Source organism: Ornithorhynchus anatinus, chromosome 3 (genome assembly GCF_004115215.2).
Source record: "Ornithorhynchus anatinus isolate Pmale09 chromosome 3, mOrnAna1.pri.v4, whole genome shotgun sequence".
Classification (NCBI taxonomy): domain Eukaryota; kingdom Metazoa; phylum Chordata; class Mammalia; order Monotremata; family Ornithorhynchidae; genus Ornithorhynchus; species Ornithorhynchus anatinus.
Window position 1 is genome coordinate 20,274,543 of NC_041730.1, and position 7,997 is coordinate 20,282,539.

Here is a 7,997-nt window from a genome sequence, read left to right on the forward strand (position 1 = left end):
GTATTTATCATCATGGCAAGCTTCATCTCTAGAGGCCAGAAGGTGCAAAAACGGGCTGTTCTTTACCACTTCTGTCTCCCTCTGACTTTTGTATTTCTTAGCCTGTTTCCTGTAGTGAGTATCTCTGTCTCATGAGCATATGTTGGAGTAGTTTAAAGGCTATTCCAGCTTGTACTATATGGGCTGGGAAGAAGTCATAGAGTCACTATAGATAAGCAGACCTAAACTAAGAGAAATCAGCCCTCAGAGTTCCTGGAGGAAGGAGACTTTGGAAAACAAGACAGTATATTCATGGAGAGGACAGGCTCTTAAAGAAAGAACGTTTTGGCCATTTATTTCTAGATTGTCTTTTTGAGGGAGTTCATTAAACAAATAACAAGGGAGAATAGCAGTCCTCACAGAGCAGAAAAAAAGGTCCTTTTCTATTTAAAGGGCAGTGAACCTCTTTGCATTTTTGGTGATCTCAAAGACACAAAAGCTACAATCACTATTAGACACGGAACATTATTTCACTTTAGGTAACTGAATTTTGAAGCACTGTGTTTTCTCTGAAAAAGAAATGACTTATCATCTTGCATGTCTCTTTAGGGATGTCCTTTCAAGGCACAGTTTTTATTCATATGAACACGTTGACTACGGTTGGATGGTACAAAAGATCAAACCTGAAAAATAGAACATGTTAGCTCGCTGTGGTCAGGGAACATGTCCTCCAATGCTGATGGATTGTACTTCCCCAAGAGATTAGTACAGTAATGTATACACAATGAGTGCTCAATAAATACCACTGATTGATTTAAACTAAAGACAAAGAAAATTGCCTCATTTGACAAGTCGCTAAGTACATGGGATACCTTACTAGAGGAAGTTCGCTGAAATCTAAAGTGTGATATGAATGGAAAATTAGGAATGTAGAGGAAGAGTTAGGGTAAATTAGGTAGGCACACTTAAATACTAGAGAAGATACCATGGAGAACAGCCACCGGAATGCTCTCCCAAGCTTCTTACTGCCACTTGCTGAAGGACCAATATTCACAACTGGGGAAGGAGAGCATAAAGTTCATGGCAAAGGGAAGATCTAGTAGTAGGTATTGAGTATGGAACAAACTATCTTTACGCTTATCCTTGGCTTTCCATATAAGATCAGACTACAAAATGAAAGCTGAGCCCACTCTTGAGCCCCATATGGGATATGGACTGCATCCAACCTGTAGCTTGTATTTCCCCCATCACTTAGTATGGTGCCTGGAATATAGTAAGTCTTTAACAAATGCCATGAAAACAAAACCAACAACAACTTGGGCCTAGTAGAAAGAGCATCAGCCTGGGAGTCAGAAGGACCTGCGTTCTAATGCTAGTTCTGCCACTTGTCTGCTGTGTGACCTTGGACAAGCCACTTCAACCTTGGACAAGTCACTTCACCTCTCTCGTTGCTCATTTACCTCATCTTTAAAATGGGGATTGAGACTGTGAGCCTCAAGTGGGACAGGGGACTGGGTCCAACCTGGTTTGCTTGGACCTACCCCAGCGCTTAGTACAGTGTCTGGCACACGGTAAGGGCTTAACAAACACCCCAATTCTTAACAACAATAGTGAGGAGATTAAGATGTTCATCTTGGTCCCTATTTTGGAGTTTTTTCCCCACCAATAGTAGTTATTAATATGCACGATATCATCTAGATAAACTCATACTCTATTAACACTGATTTCTTAATATTGGAGAGGTTTTGCTGAAATAACCTGAATGAGGAGCAGATTTAAGATCCCTCCTCCACCCACAACATTCAGAATGAATAAGGGAGAAAAAGAAGTCTGAACAGTAACCCAATGGGAGTTGTACAGAAAACTTGAGAACGGGACTGAAAGGTGAAAAATTGAATCAGGGGAAGATGAGAAAGAGATGAGAGGAAGGCTGTCTGTATCCTGAGAAGGTGCTAAATTATCCCTTTCCACATTGAATGACAAGAGTCACCACTCTCCAAGTGGCAGAGTGCAGAATCATGGACTGCTGTACTAAACTGAGCAAACTTGTGCTGCCTAGGGCCTTCACAAGAAGGTAGATTGAAGGGAAAGGGTAGTGGAGAGAGGAAGAAGAATTGAGGGAAAGGACAGAAAGAATTAGGCTGAAATCATGTAGAAAATGCACTAGTAAGAGTCAGGCTGGTCTCCTTCTCCCCCTGAACAGGCAGCATGGCCTAGCTGAAAGAACAGAGGCCTGGGAGTCAGAGGACCTGGGTTCTAATTCCCAGCTCTGCTGCTTGTCGGCTGTGTATCACTTTAACATCTCTGGACTTCAATTACCTCGTCTGGTATATGGGAATTAAGACTATTAGTCCTATGTGGGACAGGGACTCTGTCCACCCAATTATCTTGTACCTACTCCAGCACTTAGTACAGTCCCTGGAAAATAGTAAGTGCTTAGCAAATGCCATTAAAAAAAGGAAAATGGAAAAAACGGGCACAGAAGAAAAACAAACACTGTCACGATAATTACTGTAGCTTCTTTTTTTTATGCGGGAAGAGTCAAGCACTGTTCTGAGGCCTGGAGTGATAATACTGATAATAATGATGATATTGCTTAAGCGCTTACTATGTGCCAAGCAATGTTCTAAGTGCTGGGCAGATAAAAGGTAATCAGGTTGTCCCACGTGGGGGCTCACCGTCTTGATCCCCCTTTTAAAGATGAATTAACTGTGAAACAGAGAAGTTAAGTGACTTGCCCAAGATCACACAGTAGACAAGTGGGGGAGCCGGAATTAGAACCCACGACCTCTGACTCCCAGGCCCGTGCTCTATCCAATAGGCCATGCTGCTTCTAATAGGATGGATGAGACACAGTTCCTGTCCCATGTGGGGCTTAGAGTAGCAGCATGGCCTATTGGATAGAGCACGGGCCTGGGAGTCAGAAGCTCATGGGCTTTAATCCCAGCTCTGCCTCATGTCTGCTGCGGGCCTTGGGCATATCATTTTATTTCTCTGGGCCTCAGTTCCCCTCATCTGTAAAATGGGGATTAAGGGTGTGGAGCCCCTTGTGGGATGGGGGACTGTGACTAATCCAACTACCTTGTAACTTCCCCAGTGCTTAAAACAGTGCTTTGCACATAGTAAGCACTTAACAAGTACCATAATTATCATTATTAAGAAGTTGGGAGAATGGGCATTGAATTCCAATTTTGAAGTTTGCAGTTCAGGAAATTGAGGCACAGAGAAGTCCAGTGACTATCCCTAGGTCACACAGAAGATGAGCACCAGAACCACTTCAATAATTTCTAATATTAACCTTTTAGCTTCATTCACTGTCAGCCCATCTTGAAGGCGGTCCAAGGTGACTGACAAAATAGTAGGAAACCTTTTTTTTAATGCTTGAAGTAATGGCTTTTGAGTCATTTGGGAAGATTTTAGGTAACATCCGGACTCTGGGAAAGAACATAAAATATCAACACGCTACTGTGAATGAGGTGCAGTAAAGCCTAATGCTAATTGTGCGATTCAATAAAAATCCTATTTATTGCAGTGCTTACTCTGTGCAGGGCACTGTACCAAGTGCTTGGAAAAGTATAATTCCAGCAACAGCTAGAGACAATCCCTACGCAGAAACTGGCTCACAATCTAGAAGATCTGAGGGTAGATCCTCAAGACAGTATCTAAAACTGAATTTGGCAAAAGGCCACAAGAGAACTGGTTTATTCTGCTCTGGAGTGTCCCATTGTGAGCAATAATGTTGGTTAGGCTTCCAGGATCCAGTCTCCAGGTCCCAAAGTGAAACATCAAAACGGCTGCATTTTCCAGAAAGAGCAGTATTCCAAAGCAGATAACTGACTGAAATGTTTTCCTCTCCACTGTCAGGTAGAACCCATTTCAGATTTTGTGTTTCAAGCAATGGGAATAAATGTGACTTTCCCCATGACGAGATGATCCTTTAATTCTTGTTCCAGGTAGGTGGAGTGGAATCTTTGAACCTGGGACCACTGGTTACTCTTCCTTTTGTGCCTGAACTCACCCTTGCTCCTCTTCCTTCTGGTTAGTGGGGGAGATAAAGTGGGGTGAGTATGTAAGTGACATTGTCTCCGTGGAGAGCCATTAGGGGTCGGTGGATAGAGCAAGGGCCTGGGAATCAGAAGGACTGGGGTTCTAAATCTGGTTTCCACCATGTGTCCACTGGTGAACCTCGGGCAAGTCACTTAACTTCGCTGCACCTCAGTAACCTCATCTGTAAAATGGAGGTATACACTGTGAGTCCCATGTGGACCATGGACTGTGTCCAACCTGATTTGCTTCTATTCATTCAATCGTATTTACTGAGCGCTTACTGTGTGTAGAGCACTGTATCAAGTCTTGGATAGTACAATAGAGCAATAAGAGAGAATCTGGAACTGGTGAGGAGGGACACACAGACCACAAAACAAGTAAATGGGCATCATAATAACAGAATATAAATATAAATAGAATATATATTATATGTACATAAGTGTTGTGGGGCGGAGAGATGGGGGAAGAACAAAGGCAGTGAGTCTAGGTGATGCAGAAGGGAGGGGAGCTGAGGAACAGGGGACTTAGTCTGGGAAGGCCTCTTGGAGGAGGCGTGCCTTCAGTAGGGCTTAGAAGGGGGGAAGAATGGTTGGTTGATTTGAAGACGGAGGGCATATCAGGCCAGAGGTATGATGTGGGCCAGGGATCGGCAACGACAGCGGCGAAATCAAGCACAGCGAGAAGGTTAGCATCTGAGGAGTGGCGTGTGGGGGTTGGGATGCAGAAGGAGAGAAGGGAGGTGAGGTAGGAGGAGGCAAGGTGATGGAGATCTCTGAAGCCAATAGTGAGGAGGCTTTGTTTAATATGGAGGTTGATAGGCAATCACTGGAGATTTGTGAGGAAGAGGGTGACATACCCTGAACGTTTCTGTAGAAAGATAATCTGGGCAGCAGAGGGGGGAGAGGCAGGAGATTGGGAGGACGGAAAGGAGGCTGATGCAGTAATCCAGTCGGGATAGGATGAGTGATTGTATTATCTTGGTAGTGTCATCTAACCCAGCACTCCTAAGTGGGCATATAGTAAGTGCTTAATAAATACCATTTAAAAAAAAATCTGATGACTGAAAAGAAAGCCTCCATATTGATGAAGGAGTATGGTACCATTTTTTTCTTCTGAACTATGTTTTATTCAGAGTCTCCTGTGAGCTTACAGTGCCTCAAAGAGAAAATGTGGAAGAGAATTCATGACTGACCAAGAGTAAATCCCAAATTACAGTGTCACCTCACCCACCATTTCAAGTAGGCCCGAATGCTTTTTGTGGTATTTGTTAAGTGCTTACTTGTGTCAGGCACTAAGTGCTGAGGTAAATACAAGTTTATCATGTTGGAAACATGTGTATGTTTATATCTATAATTCTATTTATAGTCATGCTATTGATAGCTGTCTACTTGTTTCGTTGTTTGTCTCCCCTCCTTCTAGACAGTGAGCCCATTGTTGGGTAGGGATTGTCTCTATTTGTTGCTGAATTGTACTTTCCAAATGCTTAGTACAGTGCTCTGCACCCAATAAGTACGAATGAATGAATGAATGAATGAATGAATGAATGAAAGAAACAGACCCTGACCCCATGGGGCTCACAGTCTAAATTGGAGGGAGGAGGATTTAATCCCCGTTTTCCAGCTCAGATAAGAGAGCCAAAGAGAAGTTAAATGACTATGCAAGGTTGCATATTGTCCTCTCAATTTTAAATGGCTCTATGAAATGCACTTTCCATTTTGCCTGCTAATTCTATCGGGAAAGTTGAAAGTAGAAGTGACTTTGTAAAATTTTAGTCATTAGAGATTTTTCCCTCTGGGATCGAGCCCCTGGGTAAATACTCAGGATTGAGGAAAACATACATCTGATGAGATTCTCAAGGAAGGCAGGTTTGTCTGGAAATAATTACCCTATCACTGCTTTACTTGGTTAATAACATCCTGTAATCTTCCATATTGTTGGGGTTAATTTCCCCATTCTGGTTCAGGAAAATAAATATCTGTTTACTTGGGAAAGGATGGAAGAAGATTCTTCTTGAAAACTTACACCTCCTCTGATTTCTTTCTGTTTCTTTCAGGGGCCTCAAAACCATGGGTTTCCTTAATTCTACTCGTGGCATCGAAACCCCTGATAGATCGTATTTTGAGTGATTAAGAATCAAGCAGGCATAGTGATAATGCAGTGGCTTGGGAGTGCAGAAGGTCGTGGTGTTAATCCCAGTTCAGCCACTTGTCTGCTATGTGGGACCTGGGCAAGGGCACTTGACTTCTCTTGCGCCTAATTTCTCATTTGGAAAATGCGGATTGAGACTGCTGACCCTCACATGGGACAGGGGTCCTGTCCAACTCCAATTCCTTTGTCTCGGACCCCACTTGTTTAGTAAAGTGCCTAGCAAACAGTAAGCAATCAACAAATACCATCCTAATTATTCTAGGTCTCAAGGGTAATATGTCAAATATCAATTTTCACCTTCTCTTCCTAGGAAAGGATAAGAAGTAATTCTTGGGTCATCCATCCCTGAAGAATGAATCAATGACTTGATTCACCCGCTTTCAAGTGCACCAGGGAAATGGAGAAGGGAAATTGCACTATGGTGACTGAATTCATTCTCCTAGGATTCTCGGATCACCCTGAACTGCAGGCTCTTCTTCTTCCTGCTATTCCTAGTCATGTATGGCATCACGGTGGTGTGGAATCTGGGGATTATTGTTCTGATCAAGATCAGCTCCAACTTCATACACCCATGTACTTTTTCCTCAGTCATCTGTCCTTTGTGGATCTCTGCTATTCCACCACTATCGTGCCCAAGATGTTGACCAAACATCGTAACACAGAGCCACACCATTTCCTACCCAGGATGTTTGGTACAGTTCTACTTGTTCTGCACTTGTGTGGTCACTGAGGTCATCTTGCTGGCACTGATGGCTTATGATCGCTTTGTGGCCATATGTTACCCATTGCAATATATGGTCACCATGTCCCCAAACCCTCTGCATCCAGCTGGTGACTGGTTCATACCTTTGTGGCATGGTGTGTTCCACGATTCATACGTGCTTAGCCCTTAAGGTGTCTTCCTTCCAATCTAAAAACGTGAACCACTTTTTCTGTGACCTACCCCACCCTCCTATCACTGTCCTGCTCTGAAGTAAGCCTGAACAAGCTGTTACTGCTCACGGTGGCCAGCTTTAATGAGATCGGTACTATTTTGATCATTCTTATCTCTTATGGGTTCATCCTCATCACCATCCTGAGAATCCATTCTACTGAGGGCAGGCGCCGAGCCTTCTCCACCTGTGCCTCTCACTTCACCGCCATCGCCGTCTTCCATGGAACCATTCTCTTCATCTACTGCCAACACCGGTACCGGCAGAACATGGACATAGACAAAGTGGCCGCTGTGTTCTACACCGTTGTGATCCCCATGCTGAACCCCCTGATATACAGCCTGAGGAACAAAGATGTGAAACATGCCTTGAGGAAGTGGATTGGACCAAAAATTCTTTCTTAGTGAGGGCAAGGTGTCTGTGGTTCCAGAAAGCTAACCACCATAGGCCCTTTGAAAGATCAACCATCGATGAAAAGCTCTGGTCTTCGGCTAATCAGGCCACACCCAGTTGATCGATCAAAAGCATTTTACTGATCACCTCCTGGGTGTAGAGCACTCTACTAAGGGATTGGATGAGTGCCACTGAGGTAAAGGATGCATTCCCCCTTCTTATGATATTTCATAAAAATTTGTTTTGTCTCATGTCGTCATCATATCAACACCCCCACATCTCTCCCAGCAATCATTCCGGTTGTGTATCCATACAGTTCTCTTGGTAAAAATCTGGAAGTGGTTTACCATTGCTTCTCCCGGCAGTAAACTTGAGTCTATACCCTTGACTCTCTCCTGTGCCACTGTTGCCCAGCATGGGTGAGTTTTCACTTGTAGCAGATTGCCTTCCACTGACTGGCTAGTCACTGCCCAAGCTAGGAATTGAGTGGATATGCCT

At 43.7% G+C, this 7,997-nt stretch overlaps 1 pseudogene; it reads left to right on the forward strand.

The window, feature by feature from the left end:
* The first annotated feature begins 6,571 nt into the window (after positions 1 to 6,571).
* Positions 6,572 to 7,510, forward strand: LOC114810243 (annotated as a pseudogene).
* The last annotated feature ends 487 nt before the right edge of the window (positions 7,511 to 7,997 follow it).